The sequence below is a fragment of the Columba livia genome, chromosome 1, assembly GCF_036013475.1.
Source record: "Columba livia isolate bColLiv1 breed racing homer chromosome 1, bColLiv1.pat.W.v2, whole genome shotgun sequence".
Taxonomy (NCBI): Eukaryota; Metazoa; Chordata; class Aves; order Columbiformes; family Columbidae; genus Columba; species Columba livia.
The window spans coordinates 106,092,331-106,113,456 of record NC_088602.1 but is presented as its reverse complement, the minus strand read 5'-3'; the positions used below and the strand labels follow the sequence as shown (position 1 = coordinate 106,113,456).

Here is a 21,126-nt window from a genome sequence, read left to right as displayed (position 1 = left end):
GTATTTCTGGGCATCGTTACCCTACATATATTGACAACTGCTGGATTATTTAGCCATGGCTTTGTGGGAAGGCTAAAAGGAGTGGAAGAAGGTTGTGGTATTAATAATATTCAGGGCACTAACATCAGACCACAGAAAAGCCAGGCTCAAGCCCCACTGAGGGCTCTGAACACCAGGGCACGTGCTGAGGGATTTTTCATCATTTGCGGAGAACAGGACAGTCTCTAAAGATAATTTAAGATGTGACAACCAAATGAGACAACAATATATTTGAAAGTCAGCTGTAGGAAAGAGACAGGGTGACTAAGGAAGGACAGAGTTACTTGCTGGATCACACAGACAGGACAACACCAGAGATAAGTGATTTGAACTGCAGAAAAGGCCTTTTCAATAGTGGGTTAGGGTTCATAACATGAGGATGCTTCCATTCTGCATGTTATTCTTAGGGCTACTCATGCATCTCTATCTTTTAGTTGAATTATATTGTTTTCCTTTAATAAACTTGCTTATTAAGTCTCACTATCACACCGAAGGAGTAATTTGGATTTAATTTGTCTGTCTCTGTGTGCTTTCTGCAGCCATTGCTTCTATTGCTTTTTCTCCTCTATCTGCCAGTCTTTTTAATTTTCTGTGTTTTGTGTGAGCCTCGTAGGGCAAGGATCATACCTACTTCTATTTTTGGAAACCACAAACAGGGAATAAATTATGGTGATTAAGTCCAGCAGAATTAGATTGTAGTGACTGCCAGACATGGAATAGTCACTGTCAGATATCCAGAACATGATCATCTGGTTTTTGCCCTCAAGGGGGATAGAAACAAAGAAGATGCACCACGTCAGTATTACGAAAGTGCCTCTATCTCTAATCTCTGGAAAAGTACATGGTGAAAGCTGCCTACAGCCAGGGTATCACGGAGGGAGCTCCAGGCATTTGAGCTTTACCGCAGAAAGGGTATCATAACGTTAGTCACTGATGAATTTAAAACTGAATTCTACTAAAGTTCCCGTTTGAAGCTACACTTATTCCTTTGCTCAAGGTTCTGGGCAGGGTAAAAGGGTGGAAAAAAGCTTTGAACACAATTTTCATTTTACACATTTCTGATATTTTAAAAGTTTCAAAATCATTGATGCTCTATGTCTGGCCTCAGTCCAAGCACTGGCTTATCTAATATTATGTTTAAGAAAAAAATGAAAATATTAAAATACTATTTCCCAGATATTATAACTAAAATATGACCATTTATGTAACAGAAAAAATGGTCGAGTGTCTTAACATCAAAGTAAGTGTACGGCATAGGCCTCCCAGAGGAAAAAAAAAATAGATTCCTATGTGAAAGTGCTCAGTTCAGCAGTTTTAAGGTGAAGGATGCTGAAGCTGAACAACAGCACATTTGACTCAGACACTTCAGGCTGCATCAGTGTGATGTTCTAGAGGTAAGGCACTTTGAGAAGGCAAGGTGCAGACTGAGTTACCCTAGCTTACTCTTGACTGCTTGAAGGACCTTTCCTCTCCTGGTGCTTCTAAATGTTTAAGGATGACCTATGAGGAGAAAAAAAAAGGGGGGTGCTTGTGCCCTTTCCTTGCTTCTTCTGGGTATATTAAAGACACCTTAAAGAGTTGGGAATCTGGATTGTTTTCTGCTGGCTTTTTGAATCAAGAATGCAGTTTTTGTTTCTTGTATGAGCGACAGTTGTTTGTAACCAGCGCCATAAGAGTCTCACCAACACCTGGAGCCTGGCTTCCAGAGCTGCAGAGCACACTGTTACCCTGCATCCAGAGCAGGTCTGGGTATCTGCACAGACAAAAATTAGATTATTCTGAATATGTTTTGCCTTTTTGTCTAACTGATGCAACCACAATATTGTGGATTAACATATTTGTCTTCCTGTAGGAAGTATCAGTACAAATTGCAGACCTTCACAGGCTTTTACTAAATTGGGTCTGTTTCTGTGGTCTCTCTTCCCAGTTAAGGAACTAATATCCCTGGAAGGGCTTTTCCTTCCAGTAACAAGCCATCCTGCCACTGTAAGAGGAAAGTGAAACACTCCAAATATTTTTCTCTGTGCTGAGAATCAAGGTACACGAGCAACATGATTGATGAAGCATCAGGAGAGGAGAAGGGGTAGACATGTCACGTACGTGCCAGATCATCCTATAGTCTGTGGCCTGCCAAGGGTGGCTCTTCTTCCCCAGAACACGGCAGTGCAGTGCTCTGAATGAACCCAGGGTGGAGCAGTAACCACCTGGAGTCCTCCCAGTGCAAAGAAGCTGTCAATATCTGCCTAAAACCTAAAAACTTCTAAATAAACAGAACACATGGGGAGATGCATCCCTTTTCAGTCAGGATTTATACTCTCTCGTATTCGTATTGCAAATGTTTTTTCACAATCAATCCCTTTGAGATTTCTGTGATGGCTGAAATAGAGAGGATTTCTGACGACACTAGACTGTTGAAATCAAGGGCCTAAACCCCATAGTCTCCAAGAGGTCAACACCTTCCCCTGTGAATCTGTGACTGATGGCAGATATTAACACCTCCTCAACTGCCCCTAATAGCTTTGAGTAAGGAAGCATTTCAGGACCCTCAGTAATTAGTCTCCTGTATCACCTCCTTTAAAGGACATACACTGAGAAGGAGACAATAAAGAAGTTGAAATAAATCAGCCCTTCTTCCTATATGTTTTCTTGTTTCCTCAGGCCTGTCCTAAGGAAGAGACAAGTTTCCAGTTGATGGGTGACAATCCTCCAATGGTTGAACCTTTGATCATCTACTGTCTTCCCTCTCTTAACAAGGGTCTATTTTTTTGGCACTTGTGTGATACATTGTAGATGCTTCTTTCAAGATCTCCTGGCTGAAATAGCCCCCCAATGTTTTTTTTTCCTTTCAGAACACATTTGTGTACAGCTGGTGAAGCAACGTGTAAGCCAAGCAGTTTGAATAGCTCTGCCCATCAGCACTTTCTTCATCACTACTTAGCATGGGGAAGTCTCCATGATATCTACAAGATACATATCACAAAGATTTTTACCTTATTTGTTAGTCAGGATTGGTGAGTAGTTTGGAGGAAAGCAGCCAAGGCTGAAGAGTTTAGTTAAAACTCTCCTGTCTCATGACAACTCTTTACCAATCACAGATTTTGGAATCACTCCGTTTTTTCTGTCTTACTCCACCTTCTGTCTCCATACCAGCCCAGCTAAAAAAGCCCATATTGGATATGAACAATGTATGTAAGCAACCAGTACATCTTACTATAACATCATAGTTTTCATGTGTTTGCAGATAAGGACCTGCAAGAAACCTGACATACAATTGATAAGAAAGGAGTAGCACCCCCCTACTGTGCACACGAACACTCTCTCTTCAGAAAGAGGAATCCCAGAGATGCCACTGTGTGAGGAACCTACAGGTCAGGCTCTGTGAGAAAAGAGTGTGAAAATCTGTTTTCTCGAGAAGCTGATACAGTGTCACTCCCATAATGCAGCTATTAAGTGGCATTACCTGTCTGGTGAGCAGCACCAACTGCATTTTTACACTATGAAACCGTATGTTTTTTTAATTAAAAAAAAAAGTTGTCTGCTGAGGCCATTTGTATCCGTATTTCCTGTGCGAATTTTAATAGCCAAACAGCAAACAACTAAATAAAGAGATTTATAATAGAAATGCTGACAGACCTCTGACTATCCTAAAGCTGCATTATAGCAAGCCTATGTTATAGCAAACCTGTATAGAAGTTTCTACACCCACAGAATTTCAGTCCAAGCCCAGCTCTTTGTACTGCTGGATTCCACTTTTCAAAGAAAATGTAACAATTATCTGGATATTGAAGGACAAACCTGGATAAGTTACATGAAGATTTTAATTAAAGTACATCTTGACACAAGATCAAGAAGAGAACAGTGAGTTAACATCCATTAAAAAAGTGTGGAGAGAGCTCTGATGTATTTTCCAGTCATAGAAAAGGTAATTGGATGAAGTGAAGGGGAAACAAATTCAATGTGATAAATGTAATAGATATCTATTACTACAAAAGATTAGCTGAAATTACCTTCAAGCATGAGTTCGATGCTAGATTTGATAATTTGATGAGTAGAAACTGTCTTTCCATTTCATACTAGATAAACTTCTTTTATTATGATGTACCATAAAGAGAAACAAACAAACAAACAAACCCCACCACATTATGGATTTGCTTCTACAACTTTTTTTCAGATCTCCAGGATGGGACCAAAATAGTGTTGAAAGTACGTGGAAGACTGAGGCGAGGCAGAGTTCTGGTAAATACAGAGCATGACCTTTTATTTGTGTAGAGAAAGCCCCTGCAACCTCTGCTCACCAGGAGCGAAGGCACAAATGGAAGTGCCTGAAGGGAGGAGAAAAAGAAACATACCCAGAAAGACAGCAAAACTTTCTCAGCCATAAGCATTCCTTATTGAATGAGAAAGTGTTAATTTAAAATATCTACACATACTATGCGTATGTAAATACGGGTGACATATTCATTTCACATCTATACTAGTTCCTTTCCACAGGCTGTAGTGAAGCATGTCACATTGGCCATTGTAAATAATGACTCGTGCTATCTATAGCAGAGAAGGGTGGCACAGTAACTACAAATACGGAACAAATGTGTGGGTTTTATAATTTCTGTCTTCTTATAACTATCCTCTTCTGCTCTCCTTCAAGCAAAAAAATCATAAGTTTTGCCTAAACAAGAGTGTTATAAACAAGTGTTACGAACAAGGAGTGTTATAAAGAGTTGAGAACCTACATTTTAACAGCAAAACAGACTTGCTGACATCTATAACATTACAAAGTAAATGGAACCTTTCTAGACTGCAGGCTGTGCAAAGATGAGACCTGTGTCTGTAAGACTGTCCCTACCACAGTGGAGTTGCTTCTACAATATTAATAACAAACTATATCCATAACCCAAAGGGTGGCACCTTTTGATTAAACTGAAAAAAAACACAGAACAAGGGTATGACACCATCAGACACACTCACTGCAATTTGTTCTAACTCAGTATTGACATTTTTCTCCATTATCCAACCCATTCGTGATATTTTAATATAATTATTTCAGAACATTGCTAAGCTCTTGTCTGTTCTTGGAAATATACCAAAATAGCTACAATTATTCTGAGACGGTTTATTTCAATTTAAATCCCAAAGCGGGCACTCTTATTCCAAAATAAGAGTTCCTATTTCCAATTTAATTTAATCTAGTTCTAAAATATCCTCCTGGGAGCTTATTCTGGAATAGCTATTTTGGTACATTTCCAGCAAGCCCAAAGTCAGGAATTGGAGACTGGAGTTTGTTGAAGAGAAAACTCTGTTTCCACTTTAAAAAAAAAAAAAATCCAAACCAAATAAGCTTAAGAAATCCATCCATTTCAGAAATACAAGCCCTTATATAAAAAGGATAGAGATCCTCTTTCAATAATAGCAGCTACTTAACTGTGCACATGTTGATATCAATTAATGTTTCACAACACAATCCTCATCAAAGGAACCACTCACGAACTCCCACCACCCCTTTTTTTCGTCCATACATCTACTGTCAAAGAAAAAGCAGAAGAGCAAAAAATAAGAGAGTAGGAAACTAAGCCAATAATAATCTAGTTCAGACAGCCTTCTGACCCTGAGAAAAGAGAAATGCCAAAATCTCCACTAGCTCAGCCAAGGGCTTCACATCAGGTGCTAATTTTACACATAAGGGATCCAAACACTGAAATGCTAGGCAGTATACAAAACCTACAATAGAAAACCTTTAAAAAGAGTAGAATGAAGCCTGTACACCTAAGTGGAAAAGAAAGGATATTTGTCGCTTTTGAAAAACAACTGTAACTTTTACTGCACTGAAGCCTAAACTTTCTAAAATGTCCAGAATACAAAAAGGAACTTGCAGAAGATCTCATTTTCTGTATTAGCAGAAGACTTTTGCACTAACTTAATTTCTCATACAACCCTTCTACAGTCTGTGGGGCGTCATAAGGTATTGAGTTAAATATTTCGTACTGTTTCTCTAGGATTTCCACTATATTGCATATTTCAGACATTTAAGCAAGCAAACAAAAAGAAATCAACAGAGCTTCCTAATTCACTAAATGTAGATCCAACTATGTTATTTCTATTACATCTGTCCCACAGGTGTAACTAAGAGCCATGATCTATCCTTTATGGATTTTGAAGACTGGTAATAACACACCTTTTTTGTTCATTTTCTATTCATCAGCCTAACAAGATAATTCAATGCTTTCTTATTTACTTTAGAGCTTTTTCTGCAGCTTGACCATGGACAAAACATGCACAGCAGCCTTAACCAACACTGTCACCAGCATCCCACAGAACCAGAACACGTCAGATCCATCCTGCATCCCATGGTCGGCTTTGAAATCTCTCCTGGGTACCAACGATGTGTGGATCCCCTGTGCTTGTGCCTGTCCTCTTCCCTGGGACTTCCCAAAGCCCACCCTGAGCCAGTGGGCCTGCAAGGGCCTGCAAAGGCAGCAGTGCTGCCCTTGTGAGCCAGCCTTCTCAGCAGCCCAGCTCCACGTTCAGTCAAGACCATGGTGTCGGGGAAGGAGTCTCCTCCGTTGAATGATGTCCCCCTTGGTAAGCCAAACATGTGGAAAGGAACAAAGAGAAGCTTCAGGTCCCTTCCTCATCCCAGAAAATACATTAATGACACCTGCAGCAGCAATGCTTCAGGTTCCACAAAGGCAACATGCCTTGGCCTTGGTTCTCTCTCTTCCATGGGCAAGATTTGTCCCTTTATCCTCCAGCTGCAGAGGAAGAGCAATGGTCATCTCCTCCCCCATGATACTGAGCTGTGTTTCACAGCCAGAAGGTAGTATTAGGTAGACCTCAGTATGTCCTGAGCTGCACAGATGGTCTCTGCCTGAGATGAAGACTGAAGAGTGAGAAATGATGAAGAAAAAAGTGCAGGCTGCCCCACATGTGACACCCTCTAATCAACATCACCCTTGAGATGTCACCGTCCCTCTTTGGGATAACTTTAACCCAGTTACCACCAACTCATGGTTTGCTACTCGGCTGAATGTCTCAGGAACATCATCACCACCCGAAGCTCTACGGGGTACAAAGACTTGCAAAGTGAGCAAATATCCCCATCTAGCGTCCCTGAGTACTAAAGTGCCTACTCTGCTTCCTTCCATCTCTCTTATCCCTTTGCAGCTGCTCTGAGTCGTGGTTAGAAGGAAGTTGGTGGATTTTTCTTCTCATGAAATGAGAGACTAAAAACTACCACTGCCCACCAGGTGGGCATTGTGCGAGCTCTGGGTGTGCAAACAGCTCAGCCAGTGCGTTGCTAATTACATTTCTGCAGGTCTAATCCGAGCTTTCTCTTGAGCAACAGCTGCTTATTACTCCATCTCACATGGTCAGTCTCTGTGAGGTTTCTCTCTTGGCTCCATTCTGCTAATCTGACCACAAGGAATTGGCAAATTATTTCTAGAGGATAAATCAAAGGGGGTTTTCATGTGCCCCTTGCCCCCTGTTTTGCATACAGTGCTTCCAGCTCACGACTGTCTCCTCAGTTCTTCTAGAAAAGCTCTCTGGCTACAGTAGCATGTTATTTGAGGGTGAAATGCATTAGCCTCTGTTTGCTCCAAATTTAATTCATCTATTTAAATAATTTAATACAGCATCCATCAGTATGAAAGCTGGGCAAATTGAATCCAATGGATTTGAAGACACATAGATTAAATAAACTACCTTCAAATCCTGGCTCTCAAATTATCACTGTCCCTGGATTAATACTACCTTAATTAGACCACATAATCTTCTCAGACTGATTAAATTAGTGAAATAAAGATGAAATAAACATAAAGCAAAAGCAAATGGAATATAAACAGCCAGAAAGCATAAGCCATAATACAGAACCTTAAATCATACACTGAAACTCATTCAGTTTAGGTCGTCATTAGAGTTCTATAAAATCATGAGTGGCATGAAGTAGATGAATAAGGAATTTTATTTCTCAAAATACAAGAACTAGGAGGGGCATCTCATGAAATCGTCAGCTGGAGCTTTAAAACAAACAAAAGCTAGAAATTTCTGACAGAGCAAATAATTAAATTGTCAAACCCATTGCCACAAAATTCTGCAGATGCTGAAAGCATAAGTAGGATTTGAGAGAAGAAAAGTTCACAGAGGGTTATTAAACACAAAGATCAGAAAAGCCATAAACTGTAGAGGGGTGGGAGAGCATATTGGGGAAATATCACTCAACATTTTCCTTGCTGTTACACCCTTTCCTTAATTATCAGCTACGGTCAGAAACAGGATACTGACCTCGATGGGCCTTTGGTCTAGCATAATGGAGCTATTCTTATAATCAGACAAGTCCTGACTTGGATATACTTTAAAATGTTGACACTGGCTTCAGAATCTTATATCAGAAGGTGGCTAAAGAGCATCCAAGCTAAACTCAGCTAATGGAGTTTAGGATAACAATTAGTCTTTCAGGCTTATCTAACGTGCAAGAGTTGTTCATGTTGCAACTCCAGTTAATTGTCAAATCAATTAAGTATCACTATTGTAAATGTTAAGGCAGACATTTTTTCTATGGCAGTGGCTCATGATGACAGCTAGTCAGCATGTAACAACAGAAAAGATAACATTAGTCTAGAAAAGGTCCCAGGTAAGCAGCTCCATCATCAACAATGAGTTTCAGGGCAAAAAAAAAAAAAAAAGGTAGTAGTAATATCTTCAAAAAGACCCCACAATGTGAGGACAGGGTCAGAAATACATTTGTGCAACCCGGCCCTCAGAAATTAGAGGCAGAGCAGGTCATCACATAAGAAGACAGAGTAACCTCAGTACTAAATTTAAAGAGATGTAAGGGAACGGTTCATTTTTATACCTCTGAAGTTAAATATCATAGGCCCACATCCCATCACTTAACAGGCACCACCACCTGGCACACTGATCTTCCCCTCTTTGACCCCAATGCCAAAACTATAAAGCAGTAAACACCAAGACAGCTCAGGTTTACGTGAGCTAGCCTAGATAACACTAGCAGGAGAGTTGCTGGGACTCTGAGAGCTTGCACAAATATCTGTCCTGCTTTTGCAATCTGTGCTGAGTTCCTTCTTACTGCGCACCTTGCCAGCTGTACCTGAGCTTGCTGAAGCATGGGCTTACAACTGGCTACAATGTGGGAACATTGCATGACTGAATTGCAACCAGCTGGTTATTTTGGTATAGGAGAAAAAGGTTTTCAGTCCACAGATGACTCTGAGAGGATGCAAACCACACAGTGCTCCCTCAAACCACAAAATGGCCTGAGAACAAATGCAGTGGTCAATAATCAATATTGGCATGCCCCAAGTCTCCTGCCAGAGTTAGATCACCACAGCAGCTGTATTTTTCAGAAAAGCCAATGCTTCCATTTTAGCTGCTAGAAAAAATTGCATATAATAGGAAAAACCCCTAGATTGGTACAGCCTGCAGGCCTGATTCAGTTCTCATTCTCTTCAACAGAAAGACCAGGATACCCTCCCAGGACTGGAGTTCAACCTTCAGAGTCACCTGGAAACATAAAACCTGACAGGACTATTCGGATACCGAAGCTGCTCTCAGGCCAGGTGAGGACAGCCCCAGGCCTCCTCAAAGAACATGAAGAAAGAGCGATTACCATGAGCACCAAAGTGAGTTCACTGCCTTTTTTGCCTACATCAAGAGTCCTCAAAACCCAGGCAGGTGGGTGTTCCTGAAGGTGGCATCAGGGGGTGAAGGCCGATAGCTGCCACTCTGACTCATTTTTGTAGTGGCAGCAAAACAAGCTCTTTCTCCTGGTTTTCCCCTCTTCTTCCTCCCTCGATTCCCTATGCAAGGTCTGTTCCCACCATCTACCACCATCTTGCCATAGCAAGAAGAGCCAAATACCTTAGCCCAGAGTCAGCAAAATATAACATAATGCCTACCCTGCTGACTGTCCTGAGCCAGTTCTCTCCTTGCATCTTCCTTGGGGTAACAATTCTCAGCCATACACCTTTCCTCCACCAGACCAAGCACCACTCTTACTGGTACTCACCCCTCCTCTTGAAACAGCCTTCAAAACCCTTATCAAAGGCTTCACTCTATCAATCACCATCACGGCCCCCATTCACGCAGCCTTAAAATGACAAAGCCTGAATCCCTGCCAGCTCCGATAATGCAGATCCAAATGACTTTAAATCTCTCTTCTTTTCTCCCTGCATTTTCCATCCAGGGTGTTAAGACCCACAAAAGAAAACTCTGTCTCCCTGCATTTTTCTGTAATTTGCAATGCCACCCACCAAATAGTAAAGTAGAAATAGTTAATAATACAGGCTTGGGATATGCATAAGCTGTGCTAATAGACATATTTGAATTCAAAAGCAATCTGAGAGGCAGAAAATAATACCTTATTAGTATGCTACATGTGTGTGCAAAGCAGCAGCCTGTTCTCTAAAATATGTGAACAAATAGTAGAATCAAAGCCTTCAGTCTCTCCTGTAGAACTCATTAAAATCAGTAATCTTTATCACTTTTCTCATTAGAATTATTAAATTCATTGATTTCCATATCACATCATTTTGTATCATTGTAAAAACATCACACAGAGTAAATCTGCATTTCTGTATGTTCACAACCACTCGTATCTATTTCTGGGTCCAGCCTCAGGTACCAGTATCTCACTGTTTCCAGACACCTTGAAGTTTTTCAAACATTTAGCAAAATGTGTTGAACCTGGATGAGCATAGAAATCAAGCCCTCAAAATGAGCTGTTAGTTCATCTTCTGAATATGGACTGAAAGAAGGCAGCACAGGTTCATCTTCAACTTCATTACAGTTTTTTCCAAGAACAGATGTTTTCCTCAAATAAGCTTAATTTATGTGAACTCCTGTATCTGTCTTCAACATGCTTCTAGTTTGGAGGTTGTTTTCTCCTATTCTCTTTGCTCGTTGTAAGAGCAACAGCCTGCACAGGACATTTCCAAGTGCCTGTATGACTGAGAGCCCATTTTAAGGGGTCAGGGACAGAAGTTCTCCATAGAGGTATGTGACCATAACAGTAGAGCACACGAATTATGGTAAGGCAGGATCATAAGTAAAAAAATAAAATAAACAAAAGCAGTATACCCAAGCAACTAAACCAAGTTTCATTAGGACTACTTAATGTGCTCTTGTTGGTCAACTCAGTACGTCCATCACATCCATCACATTTACATCTCAGCTACAGGATGTGGAAATGATTCTGTAAGATACAATTTGAAAAAGAAGTGATGATTTCTTTTTAAATTTTGATGCCTGAGGGGGAGAATAAGTACTAGGCTATTTGTACTTAATGAGATGTTTTCATTGACATCGGGAGGCATAGGATTTCAATGTGTTCTCTTTTTCAGCTGAATTTCACCATGAAAAATGAATAAATGGATTGTGTCACCCACTGTCACAGCACACAGTGGGGACAAGGGACATGACAATTAAAAAAAGCATTAGGAGAGTGCTGCCTCTAGATATGCTCCACCCTCAACCAATTCTCTAATGTGCAAGCTGGTACGATGAAACGTGCCATAGAGATGGAGTCTCCACAAGCAAGGGGTTACTCTTGCAGTAACTCTTCATGGTTAATCAGGTCTCAGACAGCAAACCCAGGAGAGCTGAAGGTTGCTCCCATGGACCTCTACATGTGTTGTACTTGCATTTGTACCTAAATAAGTAAAACAAAACAAAGCAAGTCCCCTCAGGCATATTCCAATCTCTTAGCCAAATCCAGTTCTATTTGGGCTGTTCATCATCTGATCTCCCAGGATCTTTAACATGGGTCAGGCCAAGCAACCTCTACTGACCCAGATGGCTGGAAGACAGGTGTGTCACAAGGCTGCTGTGCAGCATCTCCAGGGCTCGCAGGAGGACGTGACGGACCCAGTTCCATTTCAGATGCATTGTGCACGGAAGACAGACACATCACTAACACTGCAGCCTGACGCTGGCTTCACAAGCCCAGTCTTTCAACCTAATGTTGTTTGGAACAGCAAGGAGTTTGTATCCATGTTGTATCCCATACACTAGCTGCCTCGGGCATACCAGAGCAAAAACATAAAAACAGAAAGGCAAAATATGTGCAACAAGCATTTTCATTTCTGTAATCACAAAAGCTGTAGAGAATTCGGAGCTCTAGACAGTGAACCTTCCAGCTGATCCTTATTTCCTGGGAACAAGGTGGAGCTCAGCAAAGCATACAGCACACTTTACATGAAAGGCAGAGTCACACACTAGATGGATTGTATGAAGCACAAGCTTCTACTCAGTTCTCCAGGAATCAAAACATCCCTTCCCTTCTCCATATCCTTTTTGTAAGGACAAATCATTCCTGTAGCAATTGTGTTTTCATTAATTAACACTGAATCTGTCTTTCATGATTGATGGGGGGGAAAAAAACAACCTCACACAAATTCGTTTTAAAAATTATGATAAAAAACACTTCTTTTCTGCAGGACATTTAAACCTTGCCTAATCGTGTGCAAGTCTCTAACATTCACATAGTGCTTGACTTATCACTTTTAAAATTATTCACAAATTTAAAATTTTATTCTTTCTATGCTGGGTCTCCTGCATCACCTTTGGAGAGTATTCCACAAAGCATGAGTCTGTGTATGTACATTCTAAACATACTTGCATAAAACCTGTATTGCAAAACACAAAACTCTCAAAACTTATTCATGTACATGTGGGTTTTCAGAGTTGAACTGCATAAAATCCCAGGAGAAATGCAAAACACTGAAGACTTGCTTACTATTTTTGCATTAGTACAGCTTCCAGAAAGATGCAATATTTCCCATCAGTATTTTTCAGTTGAATCTTTATTGGCAACATTATTATTTTGCTGACATTGTATATTGGTTATCACCTGTCTGCGGAGGTTCCCATTTTGGATTTGTGATTTTTAATGTTAAAGATTGAAATTGTAGGATTCCACCTGCCAGAGCTACCATGGAAATTATTTGACACTTGAATGTTCTTCTGCCTCCAGGTTTACAGCACAGGCAGCTTCACCCTAGAATTTAGGATCTCCTAAAAAAAAAATAAGTGAAAACTATTGCTGTTGGGGCAGCTCAGTGGGTAACAGACACACTAGTTCAGAGAGAGTATTGGGCATAACTAGAACTGGAAACAATTACATTAATATTTCAGTTCTGAACTATGTCTGTTCCTCTAATCCTCTCTGTTGCAACTCTATTTGCTGCTTAGCGATATCACATTTAATACCCAGTTCCTAATTAGTGTTATCAAGCACCTCTCTCTCAATTCCATTATGCAGAACTGGATGAAATGTTAGGTCAAGTGTAACCCCCAGGGGAGCTTATATTACAGTTCGCCTCCCCGTTCCTAGATGGGCTCCTATGTTCCACCTCAAGCAATGGCAGATTCCTTGTAAGTGCTGAAATTGTTCAGCTGGGCCCCCAGGGCACCCAGAAACACAGCAGACATCACAAAACAACTGTCACCACCCTGACTTGAGGAGGTATTTAGCAATGACAGTGCAGCTGATAAAAGCAAGTAGTCAGCCTATTAGCCAATAAATGCCACCTGGGTTAGCTGGAAAGGAAAGCTTGGTTAAAAAAAATAAAAAAGCACAAATCATCCTTCACTTAGCGTTCTTCCCATTCTTTCCATCCTCTTTCTCAACAAACACTTTGAAATTAAAAAAAAAAAAGTTCCCATTTCTGCTTCAACTTACACAAGCAAAAACTGGTAGTTCATGTCCGCAGCAAATTATGTGCATGACATATGTGACAACTTTATGTATTTACAAGGCTTGGAGGAGGCATTCAGATCATCAGGAGCCTTAACCACATGGTTTTTAATGTGCAGTTCTAATTCTCATGGATATGATGAAAAGTGTTTTACTGCTGGCTGAGCAGTAATGGATGTGGAGCTGTTAGCTGCAGTCCACAGGCAGCCTGAAATGGTGAAATAGCGTGCACTTAATTTTGCTCATTTGGTTTTAGCAAAACCAGGTTTACTTATAACTGGTGTCAGCACAAGTAACCTGGAGGTTGAGCGCTGTGGGAGAAAGGAGTATGAGTGGTCAGTGAAACCCTCAGAGAAGGGGAAATTTCAAAAGAAGCAGATGGAGAACAGAAAAGAAACAGGCAGGGAAAATAAATTTTAAAAGAATAACAATAAGTTGGAGAGACAATGGCGATAAAAGGCAGTGACAGAATAAGCACCAAAAGGGAGTGTCTTGAACAAACATCCACAAGTCTTGTTGCTGGGTAGATCTGGTGCTGCCGGGGTCCTCCCTGGAAAGATCTCATTAATATCAGTGAACTGAAAGATGTCAGCATTCCTAATTTAGATCTCAACACTCAAATAAGGATTTGGGTACTGGGTCCTCTCCTGGAACAAGAGCAATCCTGAAGCCATTCTGTTAGTCCTGGAAACATTCAGGAGCTGCATGGCCATTATATTTAAAAACAACAGAGGAGGATACGGTTTTCAGGGAGGAAAGTTAACATTAGCTAATTTGATATTCTACTGTGGACTTTCACCTCGAAGTTTTGCAAGTAATAACAGTCTGGTGGGATGTCAGCACAGGAGCTAAAGGATGACAACCCTGAGTATGTACAGAAAAACAGGATCTTCTAAGGCTGGCGGGAGAGTTGCCACCAGCAGGGACAGAGTCTAAGGAAGCAAAAGACTAAAAAGGTAAAAGAAGTGAAGACCAGAAAATCTGAGCAGCAATGTCTCTTCCACAAACCAGGAATACGACCCTCAGATACAGCTCTGCACCTCAGGTACATCCCAGCTCCATCAGGACCTGAAAGCGGACCCGCGTTGCTCCAAGCTGTCTGCCCCTCCTCCTACACCCTCCTGCCTACTGCAAGAAAAGCTGAGAGTGCATCGTGCACCAACAGGGCTCGGTCTGGATGACCAAGGGCTTGGGACCCCAGGATGTCCCACGCCACACTGCAACAGGCCACCGTTATAGATCAGTAGACCCATGACCAGGGAGAGGAAGGATCCAGCAGAATACAAGCAGAAAAAGGTGTCTCCCCATCTACTGCAGGGTGAAGGAAAAGCAAGAATGGGTACCGTGTCCTAAGCTGGATGCACAAACCAGTAACAAGGCTAACACCTGTTCAACCCACTGGTGCAAGCACCAGTCAGTATCCTGGCAGGCAGACCCTGAACCAGCCACAGCCTGAACAGCTCTTGGCATTAACAAATGCACCAGCCGCAGAAAATCACAATAGTTCATTTTCATCCTTATAAATATTGTTACTAATGACTTCACATCACTTCACCAGGGTCTTCGGTAGCTCCTAGCCTGGCAGAGCTTGAAGCAAGGCCAGCTCTGAGCAGACGGTAGACATATCCCCTAATTTTTAAGACCAACTACATAATATAATTCTGTCATCACCAGCAACAAGGACTCTCCCAACAGGCAATCTTGGAGAGCCTGGGAGGGACTTCTAGGATTACATTAAAATATCCCCTGTCTTTACCATTGGCCAGAGCTTCACCAGTTTCCTGCAGGAAAGAAAACTGAAGAGCAAAATCCACCACTCCTGAGTGACTTGCAACAAGCAAGTAAGTGATGTCAAATATACAAGTTTTTACCTGGAGCGTATATTTAGAACCTGCTGGTTAATTAATATTTAACAGGAATCTGAGGACATTAGAAGTATGCTGCACACTACAGTCTTATTTATAGTAAATAAAAGAGTCTAAATACCAACTAAAGTTAAATTCTGAGTTCATATACTTGCTTGTAACGGGACACTTCTGCAATGCACCCGCATACCAAAGTACTGTAGCAATTTATGCCAGGCATGAGCAGGACCCACAGCATAGGTGTGCTGCTTTCCATCTTGCTGGAGTCGCTTCTTGGCTGGGTGAAGAACCCACCTGAAGGCTGTGCACTGCTGGAGCAAAGCTGCCTCCTGTGCCCAGTCAGCTCGTTTGGCTCGGGTACCCTGATGGTGTTTAGCAATCGAAATTGCAGACAAATCCGGAAGGATTAGTGGCTGGAGAGCAGGAGTTGAACTGAGAAACTTGTTCCTCCTGCCAAATAAATGTAGCAAATGAGTCCTGGGGAATGGAAATGGAGGGTGCCGTGCAAAAGGAATGCATATCACTGTCTCCTCAAATGAGGCCCCCAAAGTACTGACTGTACCAATTAAATTAAATCAACTTCATAGCCAATATCACACTATTGCACAATCATCTGTAGACAGTGTTATTTAAATTAAGAGCATTTTCTCTCAGATTAATTCAATTAAGAGTATTTTTTAAATTAATATAAACCAATGCTGAGGTGAAATGAGAAACCTGACAGCACATCATCAGCTGATTTCATGCAAGCCTTGAAAAAGCAACTTCTCAGCAAGATACATAAAGTTACAAGCAAGGTTTTTGTTTCTTGTGAGAAGATTTATTTTGACCACTATTATTTCTGAAATTAATTTCTAAAACAATGTAAGATTCCACTTTACCATGCCTGGCTTTTTGCTTGAGTGCTGCAAAGCAGTTTGTCGGAATACTGAAAAGTTTTTTGCTGATAAAAGATACAGAGAACCTATGTCCTCTTCAGCTTGGACCATTAAATAGTCACTGAAGATCTACAACCTTCCAAGCACAGGTTTTTTTAATTAACTTACGAATTAGTATGACAAATCTTTAGATATAATTTTTAAAACTTATAGGATAATTTATTATTGTTATTATTATAGGGGAAAGAAGTTCTTGAACAGTGAAGCCAGAGAGGGTGTTGATAGGTGAGGACCGTCCATCACCAGCAGGACCATTCAGAATTAGCATTAAAGTGTTCCGTCAAACCAACACAGGTTTACCGCAAAAAGTGAAAACATACAGCTGTTTGAGTTAAATTGCCTACTGGGAACATCTATTGGACTTTCCCTGTAGTGGAGGTTTATTGTCACCTCATCTAAGGCAAGGAATATTGGAATATTTGCCAGTATAATAATCTCCTACATATAGATGGGAAAGGAAGGGGTGAGGAGGGGAGTAAGGGAGGAAACAAGGGAGAGGAGAAATTACGTCATATGATGTTTTTAGACATGACAGCATAGATATATTTCTGTCGGAAAATCACTTTAGCTAACCTCATTTGATTTATTCATATACCTGGTATTACATAAATAATAACACCAAATATAAATTTTTGCTGTTAGAAGCTTATAAAGCTTATAAAAAGTCCAGCTATATTACAAAACTGTGAACAATGAAATTACTGCTGCTCAGCTAGAGGTTATCTGAGATATAATGAACAGTTTTGCACATATCCTCAGTCCAGTTTAATATAAAGTGCAGTGGGTTGGATTATTGAAACTCAGGCAGTTTGAGACAGCACTGACATTGAGGCAGAAATCACCACCCCCTCACCCTGAACAGCTTCAACAAACAACTTGCAATCCGAGAGCAAGCTAAGAAGTCGCAGCTTCTGCCTGAAAACCTTTTGAACCACTTCCAGTTAGGATTTTGCATTTGTTTAATGATACCCTATGAGGGCTGGGTAATAAAGCTCTTCCACTACATTATGTGTCTTCTAGAGTAGTCTGTGGCCATGATCCAAGATGATACATCCTAGAGCTCCACTTGCATCACTTTGTCAGGATCTATGGTCACTTCTCCATCTCTCTTACGAACAGGCAGAAATAGCAGCTCCCAAGCCACAGATCAGCAAAGATTCAGTCCTGCCTCTGAGACCCTCCCAGATCTCAGCACCGTGGCTGTAGAACTTCTTTGAAGCCACACGGGTACAATTTTTGTGAGCGGAAGGGATGAGCAGAGGGAAGAGCAGAAGAAAGGATGTTTATTGAGAAGATACAATGTTCTTCTCTGGTAGTGTGGACAGATTGGCACATCCTAACATTGAGGAATAATAAATGCATCTCTAGCACTTTTACTAGCTACTTGATCAATAGGTTCAACATACCAATGTATTTGAAACGTAACAACCAATCCAGATATACGGCTTGTGTACGTCAGGATAAGGGCAATGAAGGAAACCTCTTTAAAACTACCTGATAAAAAATTTGATTGAAAACTGAGAGCTGAAAAGCGGGTTACTATTTCTGACTTTTGCTGCAGAAAAGCAAAATCTCGAATTAAAAATTAAAAAAAAAAAAAATCATCAAAAACACCATCAAAGCAAAACTTGAAACTGTGATTTGAGTGACTCGCATTGCCCCTGCTGTAGGCCAAGCTCTGTGGTCCAACTGCCTGTCCCGTCATGCCTGAGGGCATCGCTCCCCCTCACACATGTGAGAATCATGGCTTCTGGGAAACCTGGTTTACAGGGCAGAATAGGAGCAGGAGGAAAACAAATTACAGCTTTCCTAAGGATCTGGCACAGCACTACCAAAGCCAAAGGCACAGGTTTTGGGTGGACTACCACTGTCTTCAAAGAAAATAAGCATCTATTTCTGTCAAAATACCATTGAAGTTTGAGTGATTATTTTATTACATCTTAATGACTGAAAATGTTGCCTCCTCAGATTTTGTGAATTACCCTCCTTGAACCATAGGAAACAATGATGGACTAATTTTTCTTCTTACATTAAAAAGGAGAAAATGTGGTGCTACACAACTTGACTAATTTTGCCAGACTTTCAAATCTGATAATAGCATTCTTCATAATTGATTTAGTCTTTCTCAATTCCATTTAAATCAGCTTTCTTCTTTAATTAAATCACAACATATTTTATGCCAGGAGAAAATTGGTCATTTTGAACTGCTGGTATAATTATGAAACTACACCACAATGCACAAGAGAATCCTGAGGTCTACAGCTATAAATAAGTTTAAGAGTTAATTTCATGCTTCTGTTTTCCGTACAATATTTACAGCATATTTGCATTGCTGATATGTTTTACGCTCTATGTTTTATAATGTTTTGCAGACAGTGCTCCAATTCTCAGCGTACAATAATAGGAATTAAATATTTATGGTTGTGTATAACTTCAATTCTCTCTGCAGTCTTCAGAGTTCCTCTTAGAAGCCAGCACTGTCAGCTCAGAGCCTGCGCTGGCACCAGTGATGATTGCTCTGGCACAGCCTCTTGTTACAGCAAGGATTCTTTCTAACCCCAGCTCACCCGTAATTTCAGTGCGTTTCATCCCATCTTCTTCACAGAAAAAAGTTATCAAAGACAAGAATGTTGCCCTACTTTTCAAGCCCAAAAAAGATGCAGTCAGAGAGCAAAAATTTTGCTTTGATTTCCACGCATCTCATGTATGCTTTGGAGGAGGAGGTTTGACTCTGTGGGGGACACTTGTAACTCATACCTCTGATCAGGCCAAGGCTTCAGACTTCTCTTCACCTGGCAACAGGTCACACAAAACATGCAAGAAAGAGAAATACATGCACTCTCTGGGGCATTTGAGTCTCACTAGAGGCTGCAGGGGGGACCAAAGGAGCAGGTTTTCAGGGACAGTGTTTCTTCTTCCATGCAGAGCCACAACAGGACAGGACCACCAGAGTACCCAACCTCACAGGAGAGCCAAAGCTACGGCTGAGACGCACAACAGTTGAGACAAGCCTTCGCCTACCTCTGTCTTGCTCTGTCCTGGGTCTGGGTCTCATTCTTAAAACTGGTTCTGGCAATGTTCCTGAACTTCAAGTTCCTTTTCTAGCTAGGAGACAGAAAAGTCACTGAGGAATGTAGATGACAGGGGACAAGAAAATGGAGAGGGTAACTTCCAGGAGACACATAATCTAGCTACAGATAATTTCAAATCCAGGTCCCAGCAATCACAGGTACCATGGAAGACCACTGCTTCCTTCCAGTCACCACAAGCCACGAAGCACTCCAGCAAGTTACACTGAACTCCAGGTGCACAGAAAAACAAAAGAAAACAAAAAGAAAATCAAGTCCTGTAAAGGTTTGGGGTTTTTTTGTGCCTTGAGATGTAGACAGAACAAACGCCAGTGAATGGCACTGGCATTTGGGCTACTGGCCTTGCCCTGTTAGTGGCAGGGCATCCCACATATTTATTCTAGAAATGTAAAAATCAAATAAGAATCAAAAATCAAATGCTGTTAACACCTGCTAAAAATATCTAGACTTTCTATTACTTTCTCTGTTCCTTTATCTGACCATCTGTTCTGCCTTAAAAACAGGAACTCAGGTTGCTGTTATCTCCACTGTACACTATTGAATGGACCTCATAAATCTGCAGGGCCCTCCCCGCAGCTTTTGCCCTCTGCTATGTAAGTGATGTTGTTTTATTAATTTATTTTAATGCTAATAGGATATGCTTACATTAGGCTTAATTTCCTTTTAACAGGGCCTCAAAAAGGGGAGCTTATTTGCAGTGTTCAAAAGTACTTCTATTTCCATATAGCCTGAACCTTTCTAATAAGAATTCTTGCAAGAGAGGGGGAACATGAATTATCTGTGCCAGCATTCCCTCAGGAACCTTTATTCACATCTATTTCCTTCTAGCTTTTTCTCCTTGTTGGGTTTGTTGTTTTCTTCTCAACATAGTCTGTTAGGGAACTGGGAAATCATTTACATCAGTACATGTTGTCATTTTCAAACTTCAGTGTAACCATCTAAAGAAAAAAAGAGGTCAAGAAAGCCAAATATTCCTGTACTATATGTACTCTTGTATATTGTTCCTAATATGATTTCCATTTTCATCTGTCAGAATCTAGGAAGGAACAGCAATGATTTCTTTTAAAAATGACAAAAGCTTAACAAATTATGGAACAAGATTTATGCCTCCAAAGACCTATTCACTCAAAATGCCCAGTGTATCTCAGTATGAGTAGAGTTACATACCTTCTCATCTGGACATTAAACTCCTCCCTGAGTGACCTCTCTGGAAGAACATCCAGTCTGTAACTCAGACACTCATTAAATAAAAGGGAGGAAATCCTGTTTATAACTATGTGCATAGACATAGAAAATTATCCCTGGTGTGTAAATGCCTGTGACAATTTCAATTTTTTGTACCTGTGTGCTTGTACGTACATGTTTGTGTTTATTTTCCACATAAATATAATTATATAAAGATATTATTAATGACTCACATCTAGAATGCTGCTGCCTATTCTGGTGGTAAATTATTTAGGGATGTCACTGCAGTGGAATTGGACAAG

The 21,126-nt window shown here is 40.8% G+C and overlaps 1 long non-coding RNA gene across 1 annotated transcript in view; it reads left to right on the top strand.

The window, feature by feature from the left end:
* The first annotated feature begins 4,207 nt into the window (after positions 1-4,207).
* The window catches only part of LOC135580041 (uncharacterized), a 28,572-nt gene continuing 11,653 nt past the window's right edge, over positions 4,208-21,126 (top strand). The window contains exons 1-3 of the long non-coding RNA XR_010474099.1: positions 4,208-4,275; positions 6,274-7,116; positions 9,508-20,232. This is a non-coding gene — a long non-coding RNA (uncharacterized LOC135580041). The remainder of the gene's footprint in view (positions 4,276-6,273; positions 7,117-9,507; positions 20,233-21,126) is intronic.